A 22,337-nucleotide genomic window follows, 5' to 3' on the forward strand; every position below is an offset into this window, starting at 1 on the left:
CCCCTTTAGTTTAGTTGTAATATTCTGCCCATTTAGTTGTAATATTCTGCCCATTTAGTTGTAATATTCTGCCCCTTTAGTTGGAATATTCTGCCCCTTTAGTTGGAATATTCTGCCCCTTTAGTTGGAATATTCTGCCCATTTAGTTGGAATATTCTGCCCATTTAGTTGGAATATCATGCCCCTTTAGTTGGAATATTCTGCCCCTTTAGTTGGAATATTCTGCCCCTTTAGTTGGAATATTCTGCCCCTTTAGTTGGAATATTCTGCCCCTTTAGTTGGAATATTATGCCCCTTTAGTTGGAATATTCTGCCCCTTTAGTTTGAATATTCTGCCCATTTAGTTTGAATATTCTGCCCCTTTAGTTGGAATATTATGCCCCTTTAGTTGGATTATAATGCCCATTTAGTTGGAATATCATGCCCCTTTAGTTGGAATATTCTGCCCATTTAGTTTGAATATTCTGCCCATTTAGTTTGAATATTCTGCCCCTTTAGTTGGAATATTCTGCCCCTTTAGTTGGAATATTCTGCCCATTTAGTTTGAATATTCTGCCCATTTAGTTGGAATATTCTGCCCCTTTACTTGGAATATTCAGCCCCTTTAGTTTGAATATTCTGCCCATTTAGTTGTAATATTCTGCCCCTTTAGTTGGAATATTCTGCCCCTTTAGTTGGAATATTCTGCCCCTTTAGTTTGAATATTATGCCCCTTTAGTTGGAACATTCTGCCCCTTTAGTTTAGTTGGAATATTCTGCCCATTTAGTTGTAATATTCTGCCCATTTAGTTGTAATATTCTGCCCCTTTAGTTGGAATATTCTGCCCCTTTAGTTGGAATATTCTGCCCCTTTAGTTGGAATATTCTGCCCCTTTAGTTTGAATATTCTGCCCATTTAGTTTGAATATTCTGCCCCTTTAGTTGGAATATTATGCCCCTTTAGTTGGATTATAATGCCCATTTAGTTGGAATATCATGCCCCTTTAGTTGGAATATCATGCCCCTTTAGTTGGAATATTCTGCCCCTTTAGTTGGAATATTCTGCCCCTTTAGTTTGAATATTCTGCCCCTTTAGTTGGAATATTCTGCCCCTTTAGTTTGAATATTCTGCCCATTTAGTTTGAATATTCTGCCCCTTTAGTTGGAATATTCTGCCCCTTTAGTTGGATTATAATGCCCATTTAGTTGGAATATTCTGCCCCTTTAGTTGGAATATTCTGCCCATTTAGTTGGAATATCATGCCCCTTTAGTTTGAATATCATGCCCATTTAGTTGGAATATTCTGCCCCTTTAGTTGGAATATTCTGCCCATTTAGTTTGAATATTATGCCCCTTTAGTTTGAATATTATGCCCCTTTAGTTTGAATATTATGCCCCTTTAGTTTGAATATTCTGCCCCTTTAGTTTGAATATTCTGTCCCTTTAGTTTGAATATAATGCCCCTTTAGTTGGAATATTCTGCCCATTTAGTTGGAATATTCTGCCCCTTTAGTTGGAATATTCTGCCCATTTAGTTGGAATATTCTGCCCATTTAGTTGGAATATTCTGCCCCTTTAGTTGGAATATTCTGCCCCTTTAGTTGGAATATTCTGCCCCTTTATTTTGAATATTCTGCCCCTTTAGTTTAAATATTCTGCCCATTTAGTTTGAATATTCTGCCCCTTTGGTTGGAATATTCTGGCCCTTTAGTTGGAATATTCTGCCCCTTTAGTTTGAATATTATGCCCCTTAGTTGGAATATTCTGCCCATTTAGTTGGAATATTCTGCCCATTTAGTTGGAATATCATGCCCCTTTAGTTGGAATATTCTGCCCCTTTAGTTGGAATATTCTGCCCATTTAGTTGGAATATCATGCCCCTTTAGTTGGAATATTCTGCCCCTTTAGTTGGAATATTCTGCCCATTTAGTTGGAATATTCTGCCCCTTTTAGTTGGAATATTCTGCCCCTTTAGTTGGAATATTCTGCCCCTTTAGTTGGAATATTCTGCCCCTTTAGTTTAAATATTCTGCCCCTTTAGTTTAAATATTCTGCCCCTTTGGTTGGAATATTCTGCACCATTTAGTTGGAATATTCTGCCCATTTAGTAGGAATATTCTGCCCCTTTAGTTTGAATATTCTGCCCCTTTAGTTGGAATATTCTGCCCCTTTAGTTGGAATATTCTGCCCCTTTAGTTGGAATATTCTGCCCCTTTAGTTGGAATATTCTGCCCATTTAGTTTGAATATTCTGCCCCTTTAGTTGGAATATTCTGCCCCTTTAGTTTGTATCCTTATTCTGCCCCCCCACCCCGTCATGCCCAACCAATATGTTGTGTTCGCTTCGTTCATGCAACTCCCTTGCATGCATCTATACGTACGTCATACACATTTTACCAGTTGAAAAATGTGTGTTTTGATTGGTCTTCACAGTAGAAGGGCTTTACTTTAAAGGTTACGTACCATGGGAAAAAATACGTTTCACAGCGCAGCTAAATGGTAACAGTTAAGTAGGTAGCTGATACCATGATGGATATTAGTAAGTGGTTTCGCCAGAACACAACGACAGCATTGGATCAACGCAGGGAGGAGGGGGAGAAGCCTGCCACAGAGGCCAATGCCGCTGAGCCGACGCTATCATCGAGGTGCGTGGAAGCAGAGCCGACGCTATCATCGAGGCCAAGGACGCTGAGCCGACGCTATCATCGAGGCCAACCCTGATGAGCCGACGCTATCATCGAGGCCAAGGCCGCTGAGCCGACGCTATCATCGAGGCCAAGGCCGCTGAGCCGACGCCATCATCGAGGCCAAGGCTGCTGAGCCGACGCTATCAGAGGCCAAGGCCGCTGAGCCGACGCTATCATCGAGATCAAGGCCGCTGAGCCGACGCTATCATCGAGGCCAAGGCCGCTGAGCCGACGCTATCATCGAGGCCAAGGCCGCTGAGCCGACGCTATCATCGAGGCCAAGGCCGCTGAGCCGACGCTATCATCGAGGCCAAGGCCGCTGAGCCGACGCTATCATCGAGGCCAAGGACGCTGAGCCGACGCTATCATCGAGGCCAAGGACGCTGAGCCGACGCTATCATCGAGGCCAAGGCCGCTGAGCCGACGCTATCATCGAGGCCAAGGCCGCTGAGCAGACGCTATCATCGAGGCCAAGGATGCTAAGCCGACGCTATCATCGAGGCCAAGGCCGCTGAGCAGACGCTATCATTGAGGCCAAGGCCGCTGAGCAGACGCTATCATTGAGGCCAAGGCCGCTGAGCCCAGCAGCAAAGGCAACTGCGAAACCATCTTGCAGCCTGGTGACATTGGAGGTATCCGAGTGACCACAATTGCATGGAAAAACTGTGAGCTGACAGTGAGTTTGATGAGTTACGGGAGAAATACAAGCACATGGACACCCCCTCTCCAAGCAAACGGCAAAGAGTAGTGAGAAGTAATCTGAAAGAATATGTGGTGGAAACAATGGGCCAGCAAGAAGAGGATAATGAGAGGGAAGAGACGGCTTTTCAGCACTCTGGAAGCTGTACTGGGAGACATTTCAGCACGATTTAAACAACCAAACAGCTGGTATTACGGGAATTAGCATATATTCTGCACTACATTGACGGGTATTGTGCATGTAGCTGTGTAGTGTTGTCATAACATGTCATTTCTCGAGATGGTTATGATTTGTCCATGTTTGTAAAGTGGTGCAGTAGCCTGTAATCTTGAGACAGCCGGGCTGTGAATACAATGTGTGGAATGGATTATTATCCATCCTGTATTATCAGCAAGCTAAAATAGTTGTGCCCCCTTAATCATTTCTGACACCCCCTTAATCATTTCTGACGCCCCCTTAATCATTTCTGACGCCCCCTTAATCATTTCTGACGCCCCCTTAATCATTTCTGACGCCCCCTAAATCATTTCTGAGGCCCCCTTAATCATTTCTGACGCCCCCTAAATCCTTTCTGACGCCCCCTAAATCCTTTCTGACGCCCCCTAAATCCTTTCTGACGCCCCCTAAATCCTTTCTGACGCCCCCTTAATCATTTCTGACGCCCCCTTAATCATTTCTGATGCGCCCTTAATCATTACGAGTTACTCCTGCCACCAGGCCTGGCTATGGGTTGTGTACCTCCTGCCACCTGGCTATGGGTTGTGTACCTCCTGCCTCCTGGCTATGGGTTGTGTACCTCCTGCCTCCTGGCTATGGGTTGTGTACCTCCTGGCTATGGGTTGTGTACCTCCTGCCTCCTGGCTAGGGGTTGTGTACCTCCTGCCTCCTGGCTATGGGTTGTGTACCTCCTGGCTATGGGTTGTGTACCTCCTGACTATGGGTTGTGTACCTCCTGCCTCCTGGCTATGGGTTGTGTACCTCCTGCCACCTGGCTATGGGTTGTGTTACTCCTGCCACCCGGCTATGGGTTGTGTACCTCCTGCCTCCTGGCTATGGGTTGTGTACCTCCTGGTTATGGGTTGTGTTACTCCTGCCACCTGGCTATGGGTTGTGTACCTCCTGCCTCCTGGCTATGGGTTGTGTACCTCCTGGCTATGGGTTGTGTACCTCCTGCCTCCTGGCTATGGGTTGTGTACCTCCTGGCTATGGGTTGTGTTACTCCTGCAACCTGGCTATGGGTTGTGTACCTCCTGCCTCCTGGCTATGGGTTGTGTACCTCCTGGCTATGGGTTGTGTTACTCCTGTCACCAGGCCTGGCTATGGGTTGTGTACCTCCTGCCTCCTGGCTATGGGTTGTGTACCTCCTGGCTATGGGTTGTGTACCTCCTGCCACCTGGCTATGGGTTGTGTACCTCCTTCCTCCAGGCCTGGCTATGGGTTGTGTTTTACATGAAAAGGCATTTTACTATCATAGTGCATTTATCCCTCCGCTGAGCCCTGACAACACTATTTTCCCCACTTCAAATAGCCATTATAAAACAGGCACCAATGGAGAACAAGACCAGACACAGATCAATGCAAACCCCACAGAAACAGAATCAGTTCTACAGAATAATGATGGCAAACATCAGACTTCTCTTTCACCGTCTGCTGTTAGCCTAGCCTACGGTTAGCCAAAAGGTACCAGAATAGCACCCTGAAAACAACGGTACACCGTCTGCTGTTAGCCTAGCCTACGGTTAGCCAAAAGGTACCAGAATAGCACCCTGAAAACAACGGTACACCGTCTGCTGTTAGCCTAGCCTACGGTTAGCCAAAAGGTACCAGAATAGCACCCTGAAAACAACGGTACACCGTCTGCTGTTAGCCTAGCCTACGGTTAGCCAAAAGGTACCAGAATAGCACCCTGAAAACAACGGTACACCGTCTGCTGTTAGCCTAGCCTACGGTTAGCCAAAAGGTACCAGAATAGCACCCTGAAAACAACGGTACACCGTCTGCTGTCAGCCTAGCCTACGGTTAGCCAAAAGGTACCAGAATAGCACCCTGAAAACAACGGTACACCGTCTGCTGTTAGCCTAGCCTACGGTTAGCCAAAAGGTACCAGAATAGCACCCTGAAAACAACGGTACACCGTCTGCTGTCAGCCTAGCCTACGGTTAGCCAAAAGGTACCAGAATAGCACCCTGAAAACAACGGTACACCGTCTGCTGTCAGCCTAGCCTACGGTTAGCCAAAAGGTACCAGAATATCAGTCTGCTGTTGTGGCATTTTGGATCATTCTGATTGGTCAAGAGAGTAGAGCAAAAGTGATTTTCTTTGTTGTTGTAAATAAATAAATATTATAACAGTAAAATAATTTCAAATGACAGAGAGATCGTGTTTTCAGAGATCGCGTTTTCAGAGATCGCGTTTTCAGAGATCCTATGACACAGAGAGATCGCGTTTTCAGAGATCCTATGACACAGAGAGATCGCGTTTTCAGAGATCCTATGACACAGAGAGATCGTGTTTTCAGAGATCCTATGACACAGAGAGATCGTGAGCACGTGTTTTCAGAGATCCTATGACATAGAGAGATCGCGTTTTCAGAGATCCTATGACACAGAGAGATCGCGTTTTCAGAGATCCTATGACACAGAGAGATCGCGTTTTCAGAGATCCTATGACATAGAGAGATCGTGAGCACGTGTTTTCAGAGATCCTATGACATAGAGAGATCGTGAGCACGTGTTTTCAGAGATCCTATGACATAGAGAGATCGTGTTTTCAGAGATCCTATGACACAGAGAGATCGTGTTTTCAGAGATCCTATGACATAGAGAGATCGTGTTTTCAGAGATCCTATGACACAGAGAGATCGTGTTTTCAGAGATCCTATGACATAGAGAGATCGTGTTTTCAGAGATCCTATGACAGAGAGATCGTGTTTTCAGAGATCCTATGACACAGAGAGATCGTGTTTTCAGAGATCCTATGACATAGAGAGATCGTGAGCACGTGTTTTCAGAGATCCTATGACATAGAGAGATCGTGAGCATGTGTTTTCAGAGATCCTATGACACAGAGAGATCGTGTTTTCAGAGATCCTATGACAGAGAGAGATCGTGAGCTCGTGTTTTCAGAGATCCTATGACAGAGAGATCGTGAGCTCGTGTTTTCAGAGATCCTATGACAGAGAGATCGTGTTTTCAGAGATCCTATGACAGAGAGATCGTGAGCTCGTGTTTTCAGAGATCCTATGACATAGAGATAGTGTGAGATCGTGTTTTCAGAGATCCTTACCGTCCTGACAACGTGGTCCTGATCGGTCTTTGGGACACAGGCAGTGGAAGCCATTGATTTCATCAACACAGGTAGCACCAAACACACACGGCGAGGACTGGCATTCGTTGATATCTGACACACACACACACACATTATAGCAGTCAGGAACGATCCAATTACGTTTGACATTAAGCCTTAAACGACACTCTTTTGAATTTAGATTTTTTTGGACTGATCATCAAATTCTCACAGTCTCTGCAACACACACACGTTTTTTAACCTTTATTTAACTAGGCAAGCCAGTTAAGAACAAATTCTTATTTCACAACGACGGCCTACCCTGGCTAAACCTGGAAGACGCTGTGCCAATTGTGCGTCGCCCTATGGGATTCCCATTCATGGCCGGATGTGATACAGGTTGGATTCGAACCAGGGACTGTAGTGACGCCTCAGGCCGGTGCTGCAGAGCCTCAGAGTGCCCCAGAGCGCCCCAGAGCCTCAGAGCGCCCCAGAGCCTCAGAGCGCCCCAAAGCCTCAGAGCGCCCCAGAGCGCCCCAGAGCCTCAGAGCGCCCCAGAGCCTCAGAGCGCCCCAGAGCGCCCCAGAGCCTCAGAGCGCCCCAGAGCCTCAGAGCGCCCCAGATCCTCAGAGCACCCCAGAGCCTCAGAGGGCCCCCAGAGCCTCAGAGGGCCCCCAGAGCCTCAGAGGGCCCCCAGAGCCTCAGAGCGCCCCAGAGCCTCAGAGCGCCCCAGAGCCTCAGAGAGCCTCAGAGGGCCCCCAGAGCCTCAGAGGGCCCCCAGAGCCTCAGAGCGCCCCAGAGCCTCAGAGCGCCCCAGATCCTCAGAGCACCCCAGAGCCTCAGAGGGCCCCCAGAGCCTCAGAGGGCCCCCAGAGCCTCAGAGCGCCAGAGTTTAATCACCGGCAGAGGGAGACCTGGCCGTTTAATCACCGGCAGAGAGAGACCCGGCAGAGAGAGATCTGGCCGCTTAATCACCTGCAGAGAGAGAGACCTGGCCGTTTAGTCACCGGCAGAGAGAGACTCAGCAGAGAGAGAACTTGCCGTGTAATCACCGGCAGAGAGAGAACTTGCCGTGTAATCACCGGCAGAGAGAGACCTGGCCGTTTAGTCACCGGCAGAGAGAGACCCGGCAGAGAGAGATCTGGCCGCTTAATCACCTGCAGAGAGAGAGACCTGGCCGTTTAGTCACCGGCAGAGAGAGACTCGGCAGAGAGAGAACTTGCCGTGTAATCACCGGCAGAGAGAGAACTTGCCGTGTAATCACCGGCAGAGAGAGACCTGGCCGTTTAGTCACCAGCAGAGAGAGACCCAGCCGAGGGAGACCTGGCCGTTTAGTCACCGGCAGAGAGAGACCCGGCAGAGGGAGACCTGGCCGTATAATCACCGGCAGAGAGAGACCCGGCAGAGGGAGACCTGGCCGTATAATCACCGGCAGAGAGAGACCCGGCAGAGGGAGACCTGGCCTTGTAATCACCGGCAGAGAGAGAGACCTGGCCGTATAATCACCGGCAGAGAGAAAGACCCGGCAGAGGGAGACCTGGCCGTGTAATCACCGGCAGAGAGAGAGACCCGGCAGAGGGAGACCTGGCCGTATAATCACCGGCAGAGAGAGACCCGGCAGAGGGAGACCTGGCCTTGTAATCACCGGCAGAGAGAGAGACCTGGCCGTATAATCACCGGCAGAGAGAGAGACCCGGCAGAGGGAGACCTGGCCGTGTAATCACCGGCAGAGAGAGAGACCTGGCAGAGAGAGACCTGGCCGTGTAATCACCGGCAGAGAGAGAGACCTGGCCGTATAATCACCGGCAGAGAGAGACCCGGCAGAGGGAGACCTGGCCGTGTAATCACCGGCAGAGAGAGACCTGGCAGAGAGAGACCTGGCCGTGTAATCACCGGCAGAGAGAGAGACCTGGCTGTATAATCACCGGCAGAGAGAGACCCGGCAGAGGGAGACCTGGCCGTGTAATCACCGGCAGAGAGAGACCTGGCCGTGTAATCACCGGCAGAGGGAGACCTGGCCGTGTAATCACCGGCAGAGAGAGACCCGGCAGAGGGAGACCTGGCCGTGTAATCACCGGCAGAGAGAGACCTGGCAGAGAGAGACCTGGCCGTGTAATCACCGGCAGAGAGAGAGACCTGGCCGTATAATCACCGGCAGAGAGAGACCCGGCAGAGGGAGACCTGGCCGTGTAATCACCGGCAGAGAGAGACCTGGCCGTGTAATCACCGGCAGAGGGAGACCTGGCCGTGTAATCACCGGCAGAGAGAGACCCGGCAGAGGGAGACCTGGCCGTGTAATCACCGGCAGAGAGAGACCCGGCCGTGTAATCACCGGCAGAGGGAGACCTGGCCGTGTAATCACCGGCAGAGGGAGACCTGGCCGTGTAATCACCGGCAGAGAGAGAGACCTGGCCGAGGGAGACCCGGCAGAGGGAGACCTGGCCGTGTTATCACCGGCAGTGTGGCTGTGTTTGACCCAGGGCCCAAAAGAGTGACTGTCCGTTCTCCTCGGCCCCAGCCCAGACCCAGTCACTAACTTACGGCTCAGCCAGAGTGGGTGGGTGAGGAGGGAGAGTCCATGTTAATACGTACTGATCCTGCAGTCTGGCCCAGCGAACCCTGGAGTGCACTCACATCGATACCAGTTATCACCATCCACACAGGTCCCACTGTTATAACTGGAGAGGAGGAGAGGAAGAGGAGAGAGGACAGGAGGGAGGAGAGGGGAGGAGGGGTGAGAAAAGAGAAGTGCGATAGGAGGGGGAGAGGAGGGGTGAGGGGAGAGAAGGGGTGAGAGAGGAGGAGGGGTGAGAGGGGAGGAGGGGTGAGAGGGGAGGAGGGGTGAGAGGGGAGGAGGGAGGAGAGGAGAGAAGTGAGATAGGAGGGGTGAGGGGAGAGAAGGGGTGAGAGGGGAGGAGGGGTGAGAGGGGAGGAGAGGAGGGAGGAGAGATGGGGTGAGAGGGGAGGAGAGGAGAGAAGTGAGATAGGAGGGGGAGTGGAGAGGAGGGGTGAGAGGGGAGGAGGGGTGAGAGGGGAGGAGGGGGAGAGGAGAGGAGTGGTGAGGGGAGAGAAGGGGTGAGAGGGGAGGAGGGGTGAGAAAAGAGAAGTGCGATAGGAGGGGGAGAGGAGAGGAGGGGTGAGAAAGGAGAAGTGAGATAGGAGGGGGAGAGGAGAGGAGGGGTGAGAAAGGAGAAGTGAGATAGGAGGGGGAGAGGAGAGGAGAGGAGGGGTGAGGGGAGAGAAGGGGTGAGAGGGGAGGAGGGAGGAGAGAGGAGAGGAGAGGAGGGAGGAGAGGAGGGGTGAGAGGGGAGGAGGGAGGAGAGGAGAGAAGGGGTGAGAGGGGAGGAGGGGTGAGAAAAGAGAAGTGTGATAGGAGGGGGAGAGGAGAGGAGGGGTGAGGGGAGAGAAGGGGTGAGAGGGGAGGAGGGAGGAGAGAGGAGAGGAGAGGAGGGAGGAGAGAGGAGAGGAGAGGAGAGGAGGGAGGAGAGGAGGGGTGAGAGGGGAGGAGGGAGGAGAGGAGAGAAGGGGTGAGAGGGGAGGAGGGGTGAGAAAAGAGAAGTGTGATAGGAGGGGGAGAGGAGAGGAGGGGTGAGAAAGGAGAAGTGAGATAGGAGGGGGAGAGACGGAGAGAGAGAGGGTTCAGTCTCAGAACAACATCAAAACATCTTGGTCAAACTGAAGTCTCTCAGACTAGGTCCCAAAAGACACCCTTATCCTCTACATAGAGCCCTATGGGCCCTGGTCTAAAGTAGTGTACTATGTAGGGAATAGGGTGCAATTTGGGACATATATCAAACTAGGAAGGGCAGGGGGATATCGATATCCAACATGACTAGTACTACCATAACTAGTACTACCAGAACCAGTAATACCAGAACCAGTACTACCAGAACAAGTACTACAATAACTAGTACTACCATAACCAGTACTACCATAACTAGTACTACCATAACTAGTACTACAATAACTAGTACTGCCATAACCAGTACTATCATAACTAGTACTACCATAACTAGTACTATCATAACTAGTACTACCATAACCAGTACTACAATAACTAGTACTACCATAACTAGTACTACCATAACCAGTAATACCATAACCAGTACTACCATAACCAGTACTACCATAACTAGTACAACCATAACCAGTACTACCATAACCAGTACTACCATAACTACTACTACCGTAACTAGTACTACCATAACTAGTACTATCATAACTAGTACTACCATAACCAGTACAACAATAACTACAACTACCATAACCAGTAATACCATAACCAGTAATACCATAACCAGCAATACCATAACTAGTACTACCATAACCAGTAGTACCATAACCAGTAGTACCATACCCAGTAATACCATAACCAGTACTACCATAACGAGTACTACCATAAACAGTAATACCATAACCAGTACTACCATAACCAGTAATACCATAACTAGTACTACCATAACCAGTAATACCATAACCAGTACTACCATTTTTCACATGATGAATCATTTCGTGGAAATCCCCTTCCATCAAACAACATACAATAACCACTATAGTCTGTGTCCTTCCTAACCATTATAGTCTGTGTCCTTCCTAACCATTATATTCTGTGTCCTCCTTCCTAACCATTAGAATCTGTGTCCTTCCTAACCATTATATTCTGTGTCCTCCTTCCTAACCATTAGAGTCTGTGTCCTTCCTAACCATTATAGTCTGTGTCTTTCCTAACCATTAGAGTCTGTGTCCTTCCTAACCATTATAGTCTGTGTCCTTCCTAACCATTAGAGTCTGTGTCCTCCCTCCTAATCATTATAGTCTGTGTCCCCCCTCCTAATCATTATAGTCTGTGTCCTTCCTAACCATTATAGTCTGTGTCCTTCCTAACCATTATAGTCTGTGTCCTTCCTAACCATTATAGTCTGTGTCCTTCCTAACCATTAGAGTCTGTGTCCTTCCTAACCATTATAGTCTGTGTCCTTCCTAACCATTATAGTCTGTGTCCTCCCTCCTAATCATTATAGTCTGTGTCCTCCCTCCTAATCATTATAGTCTGTGTCCTTCCTAACCATTATAGTCTGTGTCCTCCCTAACCATTATAGTCTGTGTCCTTCCTAACCATTATAGTCTGTGTCCTCCTTCCTAACCATTAGAGTCTGTGTCCTTCCTAACCATTATAGTCTGTGTCCTTCCTAACCATTAGAGTCTGTGTCCTTCCTAACCATTATAGTCTGTGTCCTCCTTCCTAACCATTAGAGTCTGTGTCCTTCCTGACCATTAGAGTCTGTGTCCTTCCTAACCATTATAAACTGTGTCCTTCCTAACCACTATAGTCTGTGTCCTTCCTAACCATTAGAGTCTGTGTCCTTCCTAACCATTAGAGTCTGTGTCCTTCCTAACCATTATAGTCTGTGTCCTTCCTAACCATTAAAGGCTGTGTCCTCCCTCCTAATCATTATAGTCTGTGTCCTTCCTAACCATTATAGTCTGTGTCCTTCCTAACCATTATACTCTGTGTCCTTCCTAACCACTATAGTCTGTGTCCTCCTTCCTAATCATTATAGTCTGTGTCCTCCTTCCTAACCAGTATAGTCTGTGTCCTTCCTAACCATTATAGACTGTGTCCTTCCTAACCATTAGAGTTGGTGTCCTTCTAAACTATTATAGTCTGTGTCCTCCTTCCTAACCATTATAGTCTTTGTCCTTCCTAGCCATTATAGTCCGTGTCCTTCCTAACCATTATAGTCTGTGTCCTTCCTAACCACTATAGTCTGTGTCCTCCCTCCTAACCACTATAGTCTGTGTCCTTCGTCCTAACCACTATAGTCTGTGTCCTTCCTAACCATTATAGTCTGTGTCCTCCCTCCTAACCACTATAGTCTGTGTCCTTCCTAGCCATTATAGTCTGTGTCCTCCCTCCTAACCACTATAGTCTGTGTCCTTCCTAGCCATTATAGTCTGTGTCCTCCTTCCTAACCACTATAGTCTGTGTCCTTCCTAGCCATTATAGTCTGTGTCCTCCTTCCTAACCATTATAGTCTGTGTCCTTCCTAACCATTAGAGTCTGTGTCCTTCCTAACCACTATAGGCTGTGTCCTTCCTAACCACTATAGTCTGTGTCCTCCTTCCTAACCATTAGAGTCTGTGTCCTCCTTCCTAACCATTATAGTCTGTGTCCTTCCTAACCATTATAGTCTGTGTCCTCCTTCCTAAACATTAGAGTCTGTGTCCTCCTTCCTAACCATTAGAGTCTGTGTCCTTCCTAACCATTATAGTCTGTGTCCTTCCTAACCATTATAGTCTGTGTCCTTCCTAACGATTATAGTCTGTGTCCTTCCTAACCATTATAGTCTGTGTCCTTCCTAACCATTATAGTCTGTGTCCTTCCTAATCATTATAGTCTGTGTCCTTCCTAACCATTATAGTCTGTGTCCTCCTTCCTAACCATTATAGTCTGCAAAGGGAATAGGGTGCCATCTTGGATGCAGAACTCAAATGTTCTGGTCAGAAAGAGAGAGAGACAGACAGAGAGAGAACCTGCATGTGAGAAACTTCAGTACAGACTGCAGAATAAACCTGGGTTCAAATACTATTCGGCATCATTTGAAATAATATATCTGGGCCAGAACCCACCCATCTGGCAGACTATAGAAAATGGTTAAATATTTGGTATGGTGCAAAGTAGAGGAACACCTTGTTCTGATCTGTCTTGTCTGAAATGTGTTCCACTTACCATGGGTGGGGATTACAGTCGTTGGTATCTGGAAAAAAGAGAGAGGAGTTATTTTCACACGCATGTGGAGAGAGAGAGAGAGAGAGACAGAGAGACAGAGAGAGAGGGAGAGAGACAGAGAGAGACAGAGAGAGAGAGAGAGAGACAGAGAGAGAGACAGAGAGAGAGAGAGAGAGAGAGAGAGACAGAGAGAGACAGAGAGAGACAGACAGAGACAGAGAGAGAGAGAGAGAGAGACAGAGAGAGAGAGACAGAGACAGAGAGAGAGAGGGAGAGAGAGACAGAGAGAGAGAGACAGAGAGACAGAGAGAGACAGAGAGAGAGAGAGGGAGAGAGACAGAGACAAAGACAGAGAGGGAGAGAGAGACAGAGACAGAGAGAGACAGAGAGAGAGAGAGAGAGAGAGAGAGGGACAGAGAGAGAGACAGGGAGAGAGACAGAGAGAGACAGAGAGAGAGAGAGAGGGAGACAGCAAAAGAGAGATAGACAGACAGAGACAGAGAGAGACATGAGTGTCCAGAGGTTGTGTTAGCGTGCTGTCTTGTCGTGTTTGGCGCCACACGGCCTGAGTTATTAAACACCGTGGCCTCTTGCCCTGCTAACAAGGAGCAGCACCAGGCCCTGCTAACAAGGAGCAGGGCCTACACCCCCGCTTATACACCCACACCCCCGCTTATACCCCCACACCCCTGCTCACACCCCATACACCCACGCCCCTATCCCCACACACCCCCGCCCCTATCCCCACACACCCCCCGCTTATACCCCCACACCCCTGCTCACACTCCATACACCCCCGCCCCTACCCCCATACACTCCCCGCTTATACCCCCACCCCCCCCGCTTATACCCCCACCCCCCCGCTTACACCCCTACACCCCCGCTTATACCCCTACACCCCCGCTTATACCCCCACACCCCTGCTTATACCCCCACACCCCCGCTTATACCCCCACACCCCTGCTCACACCCCATACACCCACGCCCCTGTCCCCACACACCCCCGCCCCTATCCCCATACACCCCCCGCTTATACCCCCACACCCCTGCTCACACTCCATACACCCCCGCTTATACCCCCACACCCCCGCTTATACCCCCACACCCCTGCTCACACTCCATACACCCCCACCCCTACCCCCATACACCCCCGCCCCTATCCCCATACACCCCCGCCCCTATCCCCACGCCCCTATCTCCGTACACCCCCGCCACCTATCCCCATACACCCACGCCCCTATCCCCATACACCCACACCCCATCCCCACAACCCCCCGCCCCTACCCCCATACACCCACGCCCCTATCCCCATACACCCACGCCCCTATCCCCATACACCCACGCCCCTATCCCCATACACCCCCGCCCCTACCCCCATACACCCACGCCCCTATCCCCATACACCCCCGCCCCTACCCCCATACACCCACGCCCATCCCCATACACTCACGCCACTATCCCCATACACCCACGCCCCTACCCCCATACACCCACGCCCCTATCCTCATACACCCCCGCCCCTATCCCCATACACCCCCGCCCCTATCCCCATACACCCCCGTCCCTATCCCCATACACCCCCGCCCCTATCCCCATACACCCCCGTCCCTATCCCCATACACCCACGCCCCTATCCCCATACACCCACGCCCCTATCCCCACACACCCACGCCCCTATCCCCACACACCCACGCCCCTACCCCCACACACCCACGCCCCTATCCCCATACACCCACGCCCCTATCCCCATACACCCCCGCCCCTATCCCCATACACCCACGCCCATCCCCATACACTCACGCCCCTATCCCCATACACCCACGCCCCTATCCCCATACACCCCCGCCCCTACCCCCATACACCCACGCCCCTATCCTCATACACCCCCGCCCCTATCCCCATACACCCCCGCCCCTATCCCCATACACCCCCGTCCCTATCCCCATACACCCCCGCCCCTATCCCCATACACCCTCGTCCCTATCCCCATACACCCCCGCCCCTATCCCCATACACCCCCGCCCCTATCCCCATACACCCCCGCCCCTATCCCCATACACCCCCGCCCCTACCCCCATACACCCACGCCCCTACCCTCATACACCCCCGCCCCTATCCCCATACACCCCCGCCCCTATCCCCATACACCCCCGCCCCTATCCCCATACACCCTCGTCCCTATCCCCATACACCCCCGCCCCTATCCCCATACACCCACGCCCCTATCCCCATACACCCACGCCCCTATCCCCATACACCCACGCCCCTATCCCCATACACCCCCGTCCCTATCCCCATACACCCCCGTCCCTATCCCCATACACCCCCGCCCCTATCCCCATACACCCCCGCCCCTATCCCCATACACCCCCGCCCCTATCCCCATACACCCCCGCCCCTACCCCCATACACCCCCGCCCCTATCCCCATACACCCACGCCCCTATCCCCATACACCCACGCCCCTATCCCCATACACCCACGCCCCTATCCCCATACACCCACGCCCCTATCCCCATACACCCACGCCCCTATCCCCATACACCCACGCCCCTATCCCCATACACCCACGCCCCATCCAGAACCCTACTCCTCCCCCATCCAGAACCCTGCTCCTCCCCCATCCAGAACCCTGCTCCTCCCCCATACAGAACCCTGCTCCTCCCCCATCCAGAACCCTACTCCTCCCCCATCCAGAACCCTGCTCCTCCCCCATCCAGAACCCTACTCCTCCCCCATCCAGAACCCTGCTCCCCCCCCATCCAGAACCCTACTCCTCCCCCATCCAGAACCCTACTCCTCCCCCATCCAGAACCCTGCTCCCCCCCATCCAGAACCCTACTCCTCCCCCATCCAGAACCCTGCTCCTCCCCCATCCAGAACCCTGCTCCCCCCCCATCCAGAACCCTACTCCTCCCCCATCCAGAACCCTGCTCCTCCCCCATCCAGAACCCTGCTTTGAGCGACGTGGCCACGCAGACGACGATTACGCCCGTTGATGACCAACAGTTTGGATTCAATTATTGAATAACGTGTACATTTATTTCAAAATGCGAGAGTTAAGGCCCCCTTCCCTCATCCACAACAATAAGGCCCTCCACCTTCCCCCATCCACAACCATAAGGCACCCCCCCTCCCCTCCCCAACCATAAGGCCCCGCCCTCCCCATCCCCAACCTTAAGCCCCACCCCTCCCCCATTCTCAAGGCCATCTTCCTGTAAGCAGGGAACACAGGGAGTGATAGAACAGGTAGGACAGAAGACCTGTGTTGTATACCCACTCTGTTTACAGGTGTCTCCCTCCCAGCCCTCCTTGCAGACGCAGGTGAAGGAGTCCCCTATGGTCACACATGTTCCCCCATACTGACAGGGGTTAGGAAGACAGCTGCTGTTCTTAGCTAGAGGAGGGATGAGAGGTGAGTCAGTAGCATTAGTTCATCTGGGTCAAATTCAGCTAAACGTTTAAAAACATTGTACAACAAAGAAGCGAAAGCTAGTGTGTCCTATTAGATGAGTTGAAATAAAATCCTAACAGCCTGGTTAGTGCCTATTGGTCTAGAGCCAGGGGAGGGACGAGGGGACTAACACAGCTATATTACAGGCAGCCCCTCCCTCCCACCCAGACTAACTCACCTATATTACAGGTAGCCCCTCCCTCCCACCCAGACTAACTCACCTATATTACAGGTAGCCCCCTCCCTCCCACCCAGACTAACTCACCTATATTACAGGTAGCCCCTCCCACCCAGACTAACTCACCTATATTACAGGTAGCCCCTCCCATCCAGACTAACTCACCTATATTACAGGTAGCCCCCTCCCACACAGACTAACTCACCTATATTACAGGTAGCCCCTCCCATCCAGACTAACTCACCTATATTACAGGTAGCCCCTCCCATCCAGACTAACTCACCTATATTACAGGTAGCCCCTCCCATCCAGACTAACTCACCTATATTACAGGTAGCCCCTCCCTCCCACCCAGACTAACTCACCTATATTACAGGTAGCCCCCTCCCTCCCACCCAGACTAACTCACCTATATTACAGGTAGCCCCTCCCACCCAGACTAACTCACCTATATTACAGGTAGCCCCTCCCATCCAGACTAACTCACCTATATTACAGGTAGCCCCCTCCCACCCAGACTAACTCACCTATATTACAGGTAGCCCCTCCCATCCAGACTAACTCACCTATATTACAGGTAGCCCCTCCCATCCAGACTAACTCACCTATATTACAGGTAGCCCCTCCCATCCAGACTAACTCACCTATATTACAGGTAGCCCCCTCCCACCCAGACTAACTCACCTATATTACAGGTAGCCCCTCCCACCCAGACTAACTCACCTATATTACAGGTAGCCCCTCCCACCCAGACTAACTCACCTATATTACAGGTAGCCCCTCCCATCCAGACTAACTCACCTATATTACAGGTAGCCCCCTCCCACCCAGACTAACTCACCTATATTACAGGTAGCCCCTCCCATCCAGACTAACTCACCTATATTACAGGTAGCCCCTCCCTCCCACCCAGACTAACTCACCTATATTACAGGTAGCCCCCTCCCTCCCACCCAGACTAACTCACCTATATTACAGGTAGCCCCCTCCCTCCCACCCAGACTAACTCACCTATATTACAGGTAGCCCCCTCCCACCCAGACTAACTCACCTATATTACAGGTAGCCCCTCCCACCCAGACTAACTCACCTATATTACAGGTAGCCCCTCCCACCCAGACTAACTCACCTATATTACAGGTAGCCCCTCCCACCCAGACTAACTCACCTATATTACAGGTAGCCCCTCCCATCCAGACTAACTCACCTATATTACAGGTAGCCCCTCCCATCCAGACTAACTCACCTATATTACAGGTAGCCCCTCCCATCCAGACTAACTCACCTATATTACAGGTAGCCCCTCCCATCCAGACTAACTCACCTATATTACATGTAGCCCCCTCCCTCCCACCCAGACTAACTCACCTATATTACAGGTAGCCCCATCCCTCCCACCCAGACTAACTCACCTATATTACAGGTAGCCCCCTCCCTCCCACCCAGACTAACTCACCTATATTACAGGTAGCCCCCTCCCTCCCACCCAGACTAACTCACCTATATTACAGGTAGCCCCCTCCCTCCCACCCAGACTAACTCACCTATATTACAGGTAGCCCCCTCCCTCCCACCCAGACTAACTCACCTATATTACAGGTAGCCCCTCCCTCCCACCCAGACTAACTCACCTATATTACAGGTAGCCCCTCCCTCCCACCCAGACTAACTCACCTATATTACAGGTAGCCCCCTCCCATCCAGGGGAACACTTGCACTGGAAGGTGTCTCCCTCATCATGACATGTCCCTCCGTTGTTACAGGTAACCTCGTCACACTGGCTCTCACCTGGAGACACACACATGATTAAAACCAAGCTTTCATAACACACACATATACAGTGCCTTGCGAAAGTATTCGGCCCCCATGAACTTTGCGACCTTTTGCCACATTTCAGGCTTCAAAAAAAAAAAAAAAAAGTTCAAGGGGGCCGAATACTTTCACAAGGCACTGTATACAGTACACAAACACACCTGGGTGAATACCTCCACCCATCAGCACGTTTTGTGTTTCTGCTCTTCTGCACCCCAGTATCTCTACTTACACATCTTCATCTATCACTCCAGTGTTAATTTGCTAAATTGTAATTACTTCACAACTATTGGCCTATTTATTGCCTTACCTCCTTACTCCATTTGCACACACTGTATATAGATTTTTCCTATTGTGTTATTGACTGTACGTTTGTTTATTCCATGTGTAACTGGCCTCCCTGGTTAAATAAAGGTGAAATAAAAAAATAACAAATAGAAATGTGCTCGGGTGATTGTAGAACAGAAAGAATGGGAGGAGAGAGACTGTGTTCTTACGGGAGTGGCAGGTCTTCCCCTTCCAGCCGTTCATACACTCACAGAAGAAATCAGTCACCAGGTCTCGACATGTTCCTCCATTATGGCATGGACTAGTGCTGCAGTCATCTATATCTGTAGGAGAGGAGGAGAGGGAGAGGAGGAGGAGGGAGGAGGAGGGAGGAGGAGAGGGAGAGATGGGAGGAGGAGGGGGAGAGGAGGGGGGGGAGGAGAGGAAGAGGAGGGGGAGAAGGAGAGGAAGAGGAGGGGGAGGGAGGAGGAGGGAGGAGGAGAGGGAGAGAGGGGAGGAGGAGAGGGAGAGGAGGGGGGAGAAGGAGAGGGAGAGAGGGGAGGAGGAGGAGGGAGGAGGAGGGAGGAGGAGAGGGAGAGAGGGGAGGAGGAGGGGGAGAGGGGGGAGAAGGAGAGGGAGAGAGGGGAGAGAAGGAGAGGGAGAGGGGGGAGGAGGAGAGGGGGAGAAGGAGAGGAGGGGGGGGAGGAGAGGGGCAGGACGGGAGAGGAGGAGAGGGACAGGAGGGGGGAGGAGGAGAGCGAGAGAGAGGACAGGCAGAGTCAAACCAGTCAGGTTAAATCACCACCTCCACATCAGGGATCATTAACTAGATTCAGCCACAGGCCAATATTATCTGGAGCTGATGGTCGGGGGCCAGAACATCATTTTCGGGGGGCCAGAACATTATCTTGCAAATTGACTGCAAGAATCGCAAACAGAGATATAATATTTGACTAAAACATAACATTTCAAACCTGGCTTAAATGTGTATACGATCTCTCTATTATGGAGGAAACAGACTAACAATGTATCAGTTGCAGCTAATTTACTGCTGTTTTAACCTTTTGCGTGTAGGGGGCAGTATTTTCATATTTGGCTAGAAAACGTACCCATTTGAAACTGCCTATTTCTCAGCCACAGAAACTAGAATATGCATATAATTGTCAGATTAGGATACTCTGTGAGTATAACAGAACTGATATTGCAGGCGAAAACCTGAGGAAAATCCAATCAGGAAGTGCCTCTTATTTTGAAACCTCTCTGTTCCTATGCATGCCTATCCTCCATTTAAAGGGATATCAACCATATTCCTTTTTCTATGGCTTCCCTATGGTGTCAACAGTCTTTAGACATAGTTTCAGGCTTTTATTTTGAAAAATGAGCGTGAAAGATCACATTGCGTAAGTGGATAGGTGGGGGTTCTTAGAGTGAGTTTTGCGGTACAGAGTAAAGCGGCCATTGCTTCTCCCGGAGTTATTGAAAAACCTACACACTCCGTTGATATATTATCGAATATATATTTTAAAAACAACCTGAGTATTGATTATAAAAAACTTTGACATGTTTCTGTGGACATTATGGATATTATTTGGAATATACATCTGCGTTGTCGTGACCGCTCTTTCCTGTGGATTTCTGAACATAACGCAACAAACAAACGGAGGTATTTTGGATATAAAAATCATCTTTATGGAACAAAAGGAACATTTGTTGTGTAACTGGGAGTCTCGTGAGTGAAAACATCCGAAGATCATCAAAGGTAAACGATTAATTTGATTGCTTTTCTGATTTTCATGACCTAGCTACTTAATGCTTAGTGTACATAATGTTATGCTCTGCTATCGATAAACTTACACAAACGCTTGGATTGCTTTCGCTGTAAAGCATAATTTCCAAATCTGACATGACAGGTGGATTAACAAAAGACTAAATTGTGTTTTGCAATATTGCACTTGTGATTTCATGAATATTAATATTTTTTAGTAATATTATTTGACCGCTATGCTATTCAGCGGTTGCTGACGAAAATGATCCCATTAACGGGAAGGGTAGCATCAAGAAGTTAACGTCCGTGGGCCTCCAGTTGGGAAACCCTGCTCTACGTATGCACCGTGGGCCTCCAGCTGGGAAACCCTGCTCTACGTATGCACCGTGGGCCTCCAGCTGGGAAACCCTGCTCTACGTATGCACCATGGGCCTCCAGTTGGGAAACCCTGCTCTACGTATGCACCGTGGGCCTCCAGTTGGGAAACCCTGCTCTACGTATGCACCGTGGGCCTCCAGTTGTGAAATCCTGCTTTACATATGCACCGTGGGCCTCCAGTTGTGAAACCCTGCTCTACATATGCACCGTGGGCCTCCAGTTGTGAAACCCTGCTCTACATATGCACTGTGGGCCTCCAGTTTGTAAATCCTGCTCTATGTATGCACCGCGGGCCTCCACCTGGGAAACCCTGCTCTATGTATGCACCGTGAGCCTCCAGTTTGTAAATCCTGCTCTACGTAAAGGGCATATTTACATGTAGTGATCTACTCATTGAAATACACTGCTCAAAAAAATATAGGGAACACTAAAATAACACATCCTAGATCTGAATGAATGAAATATTCTTATTAAATACTTTTTCTTTACATAGTTGAATGTGCTGACAAGAAAATCACACACAAATTATCAATGGAAATCAAATTTATCAACCCATGGAGGTCTGGATTTGGAGTCACACTCAAAATTAAAGTGGAAATCCACACTACAGGCTGATCCAACTTTGATGTAATGTCCTTAAAACAAGTCAAAATGAGGTTCAGTAGTGTGTGTGGCCTCCACGTGCCTGTATGACCTCCCTACAATGCCTGGTCATGCTCCTGATGAGGTGGCGGATGGTCTCCTGAGGGATCTCCTCCCAGACCTGGACTAAAGCATCCGCCAACTCCTGGACAGTCTGTGGTGCAACGTGGCGTTGGTGGATGGAGCGAGACATGATGTCCCAGATGTGCTCAATTGATTCAGGTCTGGGGAACGGGCGAGCCAGTCCATAGCATCAATGCCTTCACCTTGCAGGAACTGCTGACACACTCCAGCCACATGAGGTCTAGCATTGTCTTGCATTAGGAGGAACCCAGGGCCAACCACACCAGCATATGGTCTCATAGGGTCTGAGGATCTCATCTCGGTACCTAATGGCAGTCAGGCTACCTCTGGCGAGCACATGGAGGGCTGTGCGGTCTCCCAAAGAAATGCCACCCCAC

General features: G+C 50.2%; 1 pseudogene; it reads right to left on the bottom strand.

Annotated features, from left to right (window-relative positions):
- LOC109884715 (protein jagged-1b-like) overlaps positions 1-22,337 on the bottom strand; it is a 183,897-nt pseudogene that overhangs the window by 73,235 nt on the left and 88,325 nt on the right.

This window comes from Oncorhynchus kisutch, linkage group LG25, assembly GCF_002021735.2.
Source record: "Oncorhynchus kisutch isolate 150728-3 linkage group LG25, Okis_V2, whole genome shotgun sequence".
In the NCBI taxonomy this organism is placed as follows: Eukaryota; Metazoa; Chordata; class Actinopteri; order Salmoniformes; family Salmonidae; genus Oncorhynchus; species Oncorhynchus kisutch.